The sequence below is a fragment of the Cupressus sempervirens genome, chromosome 3, assembly GCF_028749045.1.
Source record: "Cupressus sempervirens isolate cs-2001-9-10 chromosome 3, ASM2874904v1, whole genome shotgun sequence".
In the NCBI taxonomy this organism is placed as follows: domain Eukaryota; kingdom Viridiplantae; phylum Streptophyta; class Pinopsida; order Cupressales; family Cupressaceae; genus Cupressus; species Cupressus sempervirens.
The window spans coordinates 1,053,208,594-1,053,222,456 of NC_143120.1; the positions used below are offsets into that span (position 1 = coordinate 1,053,208,594).

At 34.0% G+C, this 13,863-nt stretch overlaps 1 protein-coding gene across 7 annotated transcripts in view; it reads right to left on the minus strand.

Moving 5' to 3' along the window:
- Window positions 1–13,863, minus strand: part of LOC149570353 (V-type proton ATPase subunit a1-like) — a 234,424-nt gene that overhangs the window by 51,366 nt on the left and 169,195 nt on the right. The window lies entirely within an intron of this gene.

Consider the following 13,863-nt stretch of genomic DNA (forward strand, 5'->3'; position numbering starts at 1 on the left):
TGCCACTGCAACATACAGACTAGATGTCGCCTGTTCCATTCTTTGACCACTTTCCTTAATAAGGTAACAGAGCTCTTGCTCGTATTCTTTGAGCTTTTTAGGGATGTTACCAATTTGTACTTCCATCTGAGCTCTCATAGTGCGTTCGTAGTCCAGCTCTTTCTGCATAACCCTCATTTTCTTCTTGAGAACCATTATTTCATTGTAAAGCCAGGAATCACCCTAGAGGGAAGCCTCCGCTTTAAGCTTAACAGTGTGAAGAAAGGATAATTTAGCCTCATGAGAATCTTCCCTACCATCATCAACAGCCCTAATCTTAGAGTCAATGGCAGTAGTAGCAGTATTGATCTGGATATCATAATGGATATCTTGCTTCTCTGTCCTCTCCTCCTTTTCGACTTTTCTCAAGCTATTGTCCTTAGCTACAAGGTCTTTATCTTCTATATTCTTACCAGTTTCCTCCTCCATTTTCTCCTCGTTGTCATTCCTCATCGAGTGGGTAGGGTGAATACTCTGTTTCTCTTTATCCTCCCCGAGGGCTTCCAAACCAACATTAGAATCAATGATTCTATCCTTGCTACCCTCCATATTATCTTTACCAGTCAACACCCCTTTACTCCCAGAATAACCATCCAAGTTGGAACTAAGTTCTCCCATTTTTGTCTTATCATCATTGTCAGAATCTTCAAATTCTATGATCTCCTCCACATTAATATTTTTCCTCTCCCGTTTGATAACCTTCTTAGTCTCACTGGTACCCTCCTCTTTTTCAACCTTAATTCTCTTAGAATGAGAGTCAATTCTAGACCATTTCCTCTTCTTCCCGAAACCGGAGAAGGTTTAATAGCTTTACTTTTACAGAAATTTTCTATAAGTAAAATTAAACCTTCATGAAGCACGGGGAGCAATTTCTTCTTCCTATGAGCATAGAGGCTTTGAAGCAAAGAATATTTCAGATAAAACAAAAAGGAAATCCTATCTTTGTGCCTAAAATGATTTAGGAAAACAAAGTGAAATTTATGGACTCTCTTAGCCCTACCATCAAGTATGAAGTACTCACAGATACATGACAACACGTCCGTCCAAATAACCTTAATTTGTTTCAGGTCATAGAAATCACCATTTTTCTCCAAGTTTTTCTCTTCAGCTTCCATCTTCGAGAATTTCTTAAAAGCCACATTCGAGATACTATCTCTTTACTAAATTTTATCCCTGCCATAGGAAGCCCCATAACCTCAGAAATAAACTCTTCAGTCAAGTTCACTGTGATCCCATGCAAAGTGACCCTTTCTTCAAACCAATTTTTGAAAAAGGTCTATGTAATGTGAGGTTTATACCTATGGAGTCTCTCAATGTAAGGCGTCACTTTCCCTTTTTGCAAAATCTCCCATACAGAAGCATTTGCCTTCCATTCCCTACAATTGCTCAATTCTTGCTTTCTAGGTTCCCCTCCCATCTCAAAATCTTGTTTACCCCTGCAATTCCCCTAAGAAATGGAAACCAAAAAAAAGAATAAAGTGTTTATGATTACCGAGGAGCTATTAGCCTTACAAACGTGCCGAGTGCAAGTCATAATAGCACTAAAGTACTTCCTAGGGAAAATCAAATTGTCCTTCGCAAACCCATCACTCCCCTTAATAAATTTCCCAATCTTAGAAAATCTTTCCTTCTCTAGCATGGGTCTTGTCATAATTAGTCTTCACTGTCAGCTCCACTTCCTTGCATAGGTCAGCTTGCCAACTCAACTTTCTTTCCCTATAAGCAGCTTGGTTGGCAATCCAGTCAGCAACTGAATTGCCCTCCTGAAAAATATGAGAAGAACTTTATCAAATTTATTAATAAGGTTTTTAATTTCCATTATACTTCCCTCAATAGTCCAAGTAACCGGGCTCTTATTATTTAGCATATCAATAATGTTGAGCGAATCTCCTTCCATCCACAAACTCCGATAACCAGAATCCACAGCCAACCTCATAGTATACAAAGCAGTCGTAGCCTCAACTTTATGGCTAGTAGTTATACCTATAGGAATGGCAATAGCATCAACAATTCTACCAGTATGGTCCCTCAACACCTCTCCACAACCAGCTTTACCAGGATTACCTTTTGCAGCACCATCAAAATTACCTTTAATCCAGCTCATAGGAGGGGAATCCCATTTAAAATTCTATCTTTGACCATCAATTTTGGTCTTAAAGTTTTTGGTCTCCATAGGACTGATAATTTGAATTTCATCACTTAGTTTTCAATAAGACTTGAAATTTTCCTTGATAGCTCTAATAATATTATGACCAAGAAGAACCCACTCTGGAGTTTCTTTGTCTCTAAAAATTCTATTATTTCTTTCTTTCTAGATTCCCCACCAGAGATGGGGTAGTGAAATTTTTCACAAAAAACCAATATTAACATCCTTAGGACATGTCCAACTCTAGAAGCATTGATCGATATTATTATGCTGAACCCAATCTAAGTTCTAGTAGAGAAGTATAAAACTCCAAACTTTCTGACTGAACCTGCAATTTAAAAAGAGGTGATTCTTGTCTTCAAAATCCCTTTTGCATAGACAACATCTGTTAACCACATAAACCCCTCTCTTATGCAAATTGTCCAAAGTTTAGATTTTGTTTTGAAGCAAGATCCAAAAGAAAATATTAATTTTAGGAGTAAGCCCTTTAATCCAGACTTTAGCCCATAAAGGTCTCATTCCCTTTTCCTCACTTCTAAAAATAGAAGAGACTTTAAAACAACCTCTAGGACCAAACCCCCAAACCATTTTATCTTCAATATGAGGATAAAGCCTAAAAGCATTCAGGATTAACTAATATCTGGTAAAGGCCATATTGATTTCAGCAAGATTGACCCATTCACCATTAATCCAATAATTCCCTACTAATAAACCAAATCTTTGTTTACATCTGTCCACAAGAATTCTATCCTCAAAATCCTCAATCAGAGGATGTTCCAACAACCATACATCATCTCAAAACCTGATCTTATGCCCATTCCCCACTTGCCAAATGCATCCTTCGATTAAGATATTTTTGGCTCCCTTAATGGCACCCCAAATAGCAGAAGAAGACTGGACATTAGGGTAAGATAGAAAATCAGGCAAAGAAGGAGCAGCAAAGAGGTATTTATGTTTCCAGATAGAACTCCACTCCTTATTGTCATGATAAACTCTCCAACCCTGCTTTGCAAGTAAAGCTTTATTCATACTCCTGTCAAACATGATGCCCAATCCACCATCCAATTTAGACTTACAAATTTTCTCCCAGGCAATTAAAGCCATTCTCTTCTTCTCCTCAAATCCTAACCGCAATAAATTCCTTTGGATTTGTCAATAGTATCAGCAAATTTAGCTAGAATCCTGAAGAGACTCAAGGCATAGGTAGGGATAATTTGGAGGGAAGCCTTAAGGAGAGTAACTTTACTAGCTTGACTAAACAAGTTACCTTTCCAACCTGCCAATTTCTTATTGAATTTCTTAATAAACTCCTCCCAAAAAGAATCCGAAGGATTAAGGCCCAAAGGGAGACCTAGGTAAATGCAAGGAAAAGATCCTATAGAGCACCAAGGATATTAGCAATCTTGCCATGTCTAGAAATAGGGGTATTAATAAAATACAAAGAACTCTTGTTCCAATTAATCAATTGACCAGAAGAAGACGAATAAAGATTTAGGGCCTTCTTGAGATTCCTCGCTTCCCTTACCTCAGCTTTACCTAAAAAAATAGTATCATCCACAAATTGTTCATGAGAACAAATAAGAGGATGAGAAGGTCTCAAGCCTTTAATTTCCCCTAAAGATACCAGTTTCCCAATATATCTGTCTAGACAATCAGCCATAATCGTGAAGATGATAAGAGATAAAGGATCTCCCTATCTCAACCCCCTTGTCGGTTCGAAGAAAGCAAAAGAATTCCCATTAACCAGAACAACAATCATAGTAGTAGAGATCATCTGCATAATAAGCTTAATCACATTGATACTAAATCCAAAAGATAAGAGGATCTTACGAAGAAAAGACCATTCAACTCTATCATAGGCTTTAGCGATATCAACTTTCATAATAAACCCCTAATTATTTGAAAGAGACAAAGAATGGATATTCTAATGCACAGAGATAATAGAGTTAAGGATTTGTCCACCAGGAATAAAACCATTATGTTGCTCAGAAATAAGAGAAGGAAGCAAAAGCAACAATCTCAGAGTTAAGACTTCAGAAATAATTTTGTAAATCGACTTGCAAAGACTAATAGGCCTGAATTGATCTGGGGAATCAGCACCAGTTTTCTTAGGAATCAAACATAGGAAAGTAGAATTAATTTCCTTCAGCATCCTTTTAGCCCCATAGAACTCTTTAACAGAATCACACACATCTTTGCCAACCAGTTTCCACTCTCTCTGAAAAAAAAGCATGGGAAAGCCATCCGGTCTTGGTGATTTATCCCCCCTAGAGAACAAACAAATTTATAAATTTCCTCTTCCTTAGGAATAGCACACAGCAATCTATTCTGATTTTCAGTAACCAGAGAAGGAATAACATCCAGCAATTCAGCCTAATGATTCAAATCAATTCCAAGATTTGAAGCCATCAGAGAAGAAAAAAAGGAAACCATTTCCTCCAATATTTCCTTTTCATTAGTTAACTTAGTTCCTCCTTTATTAAGACTTGAAATTCGAGTTTTAGCTCTACGTTTGAAAGTTGGCAAATGATAAAATTTCGTATTTCTGTCACCTTCATCTAGCCAAATCAATCTGGATCTCTACCTCCAATAAATATCTTCTTTAGTAACAATATCACAATATTCCACCATCTTCTCATTTTCTTCCATTACTAGATCCTTAGAATACCCTTCCACTTGTATTCTATTTTGGATAGATAGCAAGTCCTCTTTAAATTTAATTTTTCTATCAAAAATATTCTCAAAAAATCTTTTGTTCCAAACTTTAACTTTCTTTTTAACATTCCTGAGTTTAGAAGCCACTCGAAATAGAGTCGTTCCTTCAATATTTATGTTCCACCACTCAGCCAATCAGTCCTCAAACTGTGATGCTACATCCACATTTTCTCAAATCTAAAAGGAAAATTCTTTTTGTTTAAAAATAGCGTCAACTGTAAATAACAAAGGAAAATGATCCGAACCAATCTTCAAGATAGCGCTTAGATTACACAAAAAATCTTTCATCCAATTTGGTGATATAAGACCTCTATCTAGACAAGCTTGGATGCAGTCACTACCAACCCTTTTGTTACTCTAAGTGAAATCAATCCCAAGAAGATCTAGATCCATTAATCCTTCCGTATTTGTGAAATCCATAAAATCCAGTCTTTCATCCAGTTGACTAGCATTTCCCTTTTTTCAATGCTCATAAAGTGGAACATTAAAATCCCACAAAAAAATCCATCTACCATAGTAGTCATTACTCTTAATGTTAGACAAAGTATCCCACAACTTTTTTCTAGCATTCTTGATGTTCAGTACATACACATTCACAATATACCATTCATTGTTCAGAGCAATACTCTTAATCTTAATGTAATGCCCCGCCAAGGGATCCAAAAAATTTCACTAAGTTTGCCAAACAATTTTTTTTTTAAAACATGGAAGTAAAACCATACACAACACTTGTGGAAGCAATAGTAACATCCAACTGAAAGCAAACATAACATACATACATAACAGATTACATTCTTTAAAGATCCCTTAACGTTGAATTACTTCTAATCATAACTTATTCATCTAACATTACATCCTTAACAATGAAATAACAAGGATACATCCAATGTTCTTAAACAATATACATGTGTCCTTTTAGTAACTACATTTTAGATTGCTCAATCATCCACTGTACATGTTACAAGGTATGAAAAGCTTAAAAGAATAAACATCCATGTAAATAAAGTACATCATCGTCCAAAATTAATCTATGATGTAATAACATAATGAAACCATAACCATACATGATACATCATCATCATAAAGATATAAACATCCATCATAAAAGATAACCATATACCACAAACATAAATAACTAAGTGCACGGTTCCTCCCAACCGTAAATAGCATCATTAGACCATCATGGATCTTAGCCATCCCTCCGTGCGTAACATTCCAAAGCACCGAAGAGATCATCGATATTATCATAGTAGGAATGTCACTCCTAAAACATCCTACTAACATGAAAAGTAAAGCATAAGATATCATCATCTAACATATGCAAATCATCAATGTAAGGAACATACCAGTAAATACATCCATCATAGGGTATATCATCTACCATAATGATCCAAGAACATAATGAAGATAAATACCAACCAATAATACTCCAGCCACGGTGTCTCAGACGGATCTCAAATGATAAGAGTGATAAAACACTACCACCCGACCGCGTGGTACCTAAGTGGTCCACTCCCACCGTGCTGAGGAGATAATCTCAAGTCCCAAACAAGATATCAAAACCACAAAGCATAAATCTCTTTAAGTCTAGGAATCCTAAAAGTATACTAACTCAAAGGTTCCATCACACAAAATCTGACATCTAATTCCCAGAGGCACACAATGACATGTAGGAAACCTACTCTGCAAGCGGGAAAGTGTCATCGCATTTATCTCGTACAAGTTACCCTGGCAGTTAGCTAAACTCCACGGGTCCATACAGATCTCATACGGCCACTAGTATCCTCTCATACTGACGAGGCATACTATGGAATGCAAGGTCGCAACCATGCGTCTCACTACTCCCATCCTAGCCTGTACAAGCGCTCGAGGCATGGGCGAGAACCAAAACAATTATCTTTTTAGGTTCATTTAATCCTCATTTAGTGTGTAAATGTTATCACTTATTAACCAAACTTACAATGAGTTACCCTGGCAGCCACTTAGGGCCCCGGCCCCCATTGCAAGCCACTTCCTGACACTACAAGTAGATTACCTACCCTAATGCTCATGGAATCATAAATCACCACAATCCTGTACAAGCGACTGTAAAGAAATCCAAAAAATAATCCATAAAAAGAATCATCAAATATCCACAATAAGAATCATCAAATATCCATGATAAAATCATCAAATATGCATAAAAGCATCAAATCTCCATGAGCAACATCCATAGAAAATCATGACCACAACAATTCTCTATTGGCAACTGAAGGCATCACTGATAATCATAAGTATCCATTGGTTCTCAATAACCAAAATAAATCATCACATCCATTGGTTCTCAACAAGCAACCAAGAATATCTCAAAATCATACTGATCGAAGACTCCAAAATGGTTGAGTCAAACATGTCACAATATGACATCATCAAGAATAAATCCATATTTCAGTCCCATCATGGCGACTAGAAAATAATCCAAGGATAACTGATCGATGACTCAAAAATGATTAGCTCAAGTGTCTCAGATACATATACATCTCAGCTTCACACATGAAGACTAATGAACAATAACAAACATTTCATAGAGCATACGATCACATAACCATGGTTGGGCTTATAAAGATCGAGACCAAATAAAATCAACATGCCATCACATCTCATAACCCCCGAGCCTTTGGTAACAACCTAGGACTGGTCAACACTAGTCAACCCAAAAACCCAAACAAGAAGCATATAGAATACACGATGCAAACACATGTTTTGGTTTTGCTATTATCTCATAGTTGAATGAAGTGTACAGTTTCATTTTTTTCATTTTCAAGTGTAGGGATTTCAGTTTCCATTTTCAAGTATACTTCAAATGTCTAAGTTTCATCATTTGACCTACAAGTCAACCCAATTGTTCCCCGATAGCATTATCCTAAGAATAACTTAAGGATAATTATTCACTAAACTGATCATCATTGACCTTCATCAACTTGTTCTCTTTATTTAACTATGATCCATATTTTAATTAATTAACTCTTCTTTAATGTTACTTCTACATTTCAACATTATCAAAGGATCATTATTCTTTTAGGTTATAAGAAAGTCAGTTATTAGTCTTCAAATAAGAAGATTATAACTTTATTAAAATGATCAATTTAACCAATCAATTAACATAGATATAACATTCATGACCTATCAACATTCTAATAGTCTTCAATTAGAAACTTTATTAAATATTACTAAAGTTTGAGTCTTTTAATTTAATCGTTATCACCGTTGACAACCATATAATATCTAAGGTCATAATTCAAGTCATAAAACTTGTCAACTTCGATATAGATAATTTACAACCTCATCAAAAGATTTATATTAATTAAATCTCCATTACATAACTTAAGTATTAAATCCAATTAACTCTAATTAATTGATTTAATTAATAATTTCATAACCAAACCATCAACTCAATGAGTATTAGTTGACTAACAATAGTTTGTACGTCAAAGTCAACTTCAATCCAATACACAAATATTAATATTTTAATAATAATAATATTAACAAATTATTTTGGAAATCTTATCCATAATGACTACATTCATCTTTCTTAACGATTTCGTATTAATGATAATCATTTCCTAGTTAAATCTTTATCGCATTTAATTATATTGACAACTCATTAATTGATTAAAATCATTTATAATCCAAAAAACTAATGTCTTTACAAGACTTCAATCGTTAAATAGTCTCTTCTAGATTAATTCTAATCGAATTAGCCATTTATACTATTATTTAAACCATTATTTATTAATAGTTTGTTAGACCCAACAAACATTAATAAATAATAAACTTATCAAACTATTATTTCCATAAATCTCATTAGTTAATATTTGACCAACTCTTAACACCATTAAGGTATATCCATAATCTATTTAATAATACATAACAATTCCAATCATAGCAAGATAATTAAATGTTATAACAATGTCTATGACCTTTGTCAATTAGATCCATTCTTAATCATCATCATTAAACAACTATTATCAACATAACATAAATCACCATCTCGTAATTATTTAATATATATTAAATAATATATTTAATATACATTAAATAAAATTAATATTAAAGTCAACCATATTCAAATTAACAATTTAAATGAATTTTCAATATCTCATTTTGATTAACAATAGTTGATAATTATCATTAAATCAATTACCATCATTCAACGTTTATAAGTAATAAGGTTGAAGTCAAGTGCTATATATGTATATATGTAATATAACTATTACCAATTCACATATTTAATATATTATATATATATATATATATATATATATATATATATATATATATAAACTCACAATATATATATTACAATTTCGAAATATCATTGAAAGATCGAATTGCATATTTATCATATTGCAAAATAGTTTATAAAATAACGTACGCGATTTACATTGTGGCGCAGGCTTAAAGCCGCTGCCACCAAAGTTCACGGCAATGCCGTGTGGCAGTAGACAGGCCCGTTGTGGCAGTTTAACGCCCCGTCGCCGGGTACCCTGCCATCCCATCATCGGTCGCGGGTACTCTGCAGTCGCAGGTACCCTGCGACTGCCGCCGCCGCCGCCGGGATTAGTGAGGATGGGGGTGCGGTCAGGGTAAAGCCCGCCCACCCCACTACATATATATTTTTAAAAAAATGTTTTCAAACAACGTTTTCTTTAAACGTTTGGCCATATGCGATTTCGGATTAATTTCGACTGTGATTAAATATTCGATATTCCACTAAATAAATATATATGTATATATATATATACATATGTATGTATATATATATATAAGTATATATGTATATATATATATATATGTGTGTGTATATATATATATATATATATATATATATATACGCAGAGTTTGTGTTACAACATTAATATATACAAATGCGTAGATATATCGCAAATTCAAAAAGGTAAATAATCATGTATAGAACATATACACAATTTTAAAAGACTTCCAAAACTAAGAATATTTGTTTCTCTAAATTTATCCAATTCTTCTAATAGGTTTGGCTATAGTTTTAGAAACCATTTTTCCAAATTTATTTATCAATTTGATTCTAATTCGAACCCAAACCCGTTTAGATCTAATGTCTCTTTAATTGGATCTAGGGTTTTCTAATGTTTTCTTCTCAAACAAATAAATACATATCTAGATTCCGATTTCAAATTGCAATTTCATTCATGGAATATAACCGGACACATATAACAACATGATGAAGACAGGAAGAGAAATGGTGCAAGGAGAATATGTGAATATCACGAGTGCACCTGGACACTGATGCTAATTTTGCCATGCCTCAGAAGTCCATAGAAAATCCATTCCTTCTCCATCATCCACGATTCCTCCAAGATCCAAGCCAACCAAATCCTCCAAGTGACTAGAAGAGATAGAAGGAACATAGAAGCATGTCAAAAAATATATGAGCATATGAACTTCTCCAATGCATGTAGCTTTGAAGCTTCCATTTAAAGCTTGTAGCTTGTAGCTTCCATTCCGCTTGTACAAACACACTAGGAGAGCCTCTATTTAAAGGCCTCTAAGATGCATCTAGAGTGTCTCTAGAAACAACTAGAAGATAAGCATGACAACCAAGCATGGGCCTTCTCCAACCTTCTAGATAAGTCTTAAGGTTGTAGACACCATGTGCTCAAATAAAATGCTAACTTCTAAGTGTAGACAACTTGTGCATTCTTAGAGTGCAAACTTCCGTATTGTCTACATGACAACTCTCGAGAATTTGCCAACTCCTATGTGAGCAAATATAAAAATAATGCACATTAATTAATATAATACAAGGTCACCGGGAGACGGGGAGACTTTGAGGTCTCCGGTACTGGTACTGGTACCGGTACGGCAATTTTTCAAATAGGAGACGGGGGTACTTGGAGACGGCAATTTTTTTTTTTTTTTTTTTAAATTTTTAAATAAATTTTTAATAGTTTAAACTTATAGAGTCTAATACTAAAAGTAAATAGAAAATTTCAAAATAGTAATACCGTAAGACTAAAAGACTAAAGTAAATAATAAATTAATAATACTAGTGTTGTCACATTAAAAATTAAAATAGATTCATAGAGTCAAACTGTCAAAGATTATAATAATAATAAGCGGTCAAATACAAAAGTATATTACTGAAATAGATTTTAAAACCTGACAAATTGGCATTGCTACAAAAAATTTGTGAAAATTATTGAATTATTCAACATTGATGCATGCATAGAGACACACTTAGGATTTCTATTTTCTAACTAAGAGTTAGGATTGCTTAGTTTAAAAGGGAGTAAATCATTTTGTAATAGTGTTTTTTTTCCAGTTACACAGATTCAACTAACAAAGATTCCTATATTGGTACTAGGATATTGCCAACAGCAGATAAACAGGTACGAATAAAAAATACGACTTATACATCAAACTGAAACATGATATCCTCTTGAAAAAACAGAAATATGGGACCAAATACATTCATGTTAACATACATAAAACCTCTAGTCTATCACTGTTATCGCTGAGTCTTTATCAGCAAATAGATGCTTGGTTTTCATGAGGAATAATACTATTATCAAGCATTTGCATATCAGATTTCTGTAACATACGTAATACTATCTTCTAATGCACTAACAACAGTTTTTGCACCCTAATTCCTCAGCCACATAAATTTATGTGATTTGGGATCTTTACTGCAATCCTGTACAGCTTCCAATATGTTGTCTTAGACTTCTATCGTGTTCCTGTAGGTGACGTACATCACCAAGCAGTTGTTACGGAATTCATATAGTACCTTAGATTTTTGCATTAAAAACATTTAAATGAGGGCTAAAATATATAAAATTATTTAATATTATATTTTACATTTATATTTTATTAGGAGACTTCGAGGAGACTTCACTTTTTGGATTAGGAGACGGGGAGACTTCAGGAGACTTCGTCATGAAGTCTCCAACCTTTTTTGAGGTCTCCGGAGACGCGAAAAGTCTCCGAGACGCGTCTCGGTCTCCGAGACGCCACTTTTAGGGGGGAGACGGGTCTCCTGGTAACCATGATATAATATTTAATTTACTCTTTCCAATTTAATTAATTTATTAAATCTCATGCACTTACTTTAATAATTCCACTTTTCAATCTTAATATATTTATATTTTAAGCACATGAAATTTAAAATCTTTTATTAATTTAAATATATTTTCCACTTTTAAATTTAATTTTCCAAAACTTAATTGCTAAAATATTTATTAGCTTTAATAATAATATTATTTAGTCATTTATTTAAAAATGAACTCCAAATATATTATTATTGAAATAAATATTGTCACATTCCAAATTTAAACTTTTAACTTTTTATTTTCAAATTTAATTATTTTATTTAATTAATTTTCCAATTAATTAAATAAAATAAATATTAAAATATCATATTAATTTTTCATTTAAATTAAACCATTAATTAAATCTTTTAATTAAGCTTAATTAATAGAAAATACTTCAAATACTCATAAGGTAAAAATATGAAAATCCATCATAGCCAAAATACATACAAAATCAAACTAAGGGTTTATATCACGAATTATGTCATCCGACATATTCGGAGGGTACTCAACTCGGATACTTGTCCTAATTTTCCAATTAGAACAAATGGCTTAAAGGATTGGGATTTGGACTTGAGAATTTATCTCCCCTCTCTTATCATTGAGATAGTGTGATAGGATACGCTCATCCTGGCAATTCAGGGAAGTCGATACCCGGTACCTGCAACCTGCATAAAAACCACGCATGTACAAGCACAATATATACTGTTGGTAAACAGATTTGTCACAGTAGAATTGCCCAACGGAGTGTGTGTGGCAAACCGTTCACAACAGTTGGATAGGCCCTTGATATCCGGCCTTCCTCTGCGTTTTGAGGGGCAGCTCCCTCGTATGATATAATTTTTAATAGATTTTCAAATAAAGAATTCAAACTTCAAATTTCAAGGGGAGAGTCATGGAAGACGAATGCACTACACGCCCTCACAACCCTCTGTGGTTAACAAGATCGATAACGGTGGTGTCCAAGAACTACGCTTGAAAGCAACCAATGTTATTAAGCATATTCATTATCATTTGTAAACACTCGCATAGCATCATGAGAATGTCTACCAAAACGTATAACAATTTGGATTTTAAAATAAGAAACCCAACGCACATCTCGTTTCTTTTTCTTGCACCAAGAAAGCAATAGAGATTTTTCAATTCAAAGATAAAAAGTGTACATACTTTCCAAAATTTATCTCTAGATCAAAATTTCAGCATAGTGTTCCCTTATTTTTCCAACCAAAAAGTCCCCCCCCCCCTTTACAAAGCCAAAAGGTGTCCTTATATAGACATAGAGGTTAATAACTACCTCTCTGAGGTTAATAACCACCTCCGAAATATGAAATTTTGGAAGGTTAATTAACCTCAAGAAAATTAACCTATACAAGGAAACTCGTAAAAACAAAACTTTAGCTAGAGTTCCTAAAAACATTTGCATATACAATCACCAATTTTTCTAGCTACTAGCCCTATCTATCCGGACACAATTGATATATCTCGGAAAGCTCTGTAAGAATCTCGGATGAGTATCATTGATTCATAGTTTGGAATGAGCACATTTTCCATCCTGAGTTTGGCTGTGAGATATCTATCTTGGATTTCTTCTGACTCCTGCCGATAAGCTGAAATGTTACAATCTCCCAGCGTGACTGCAACCAGGCTAAGCTTCATCATAGTTTCAGCATCTGATACATGGTTCTCTATTTCTGAATGAATATGAACACTGAAGGAATCAAGGAGAAACTGACAATCAACATGCTGAAGATCACTTACTGGCACCCCACCTGTGATAGTGGAGATTAATTCATCTGTACTTTTTGCTTTCAGTTGCTCCAAAGAAGTTATTAACTTTTCGAACTCAGTGATCCCTTT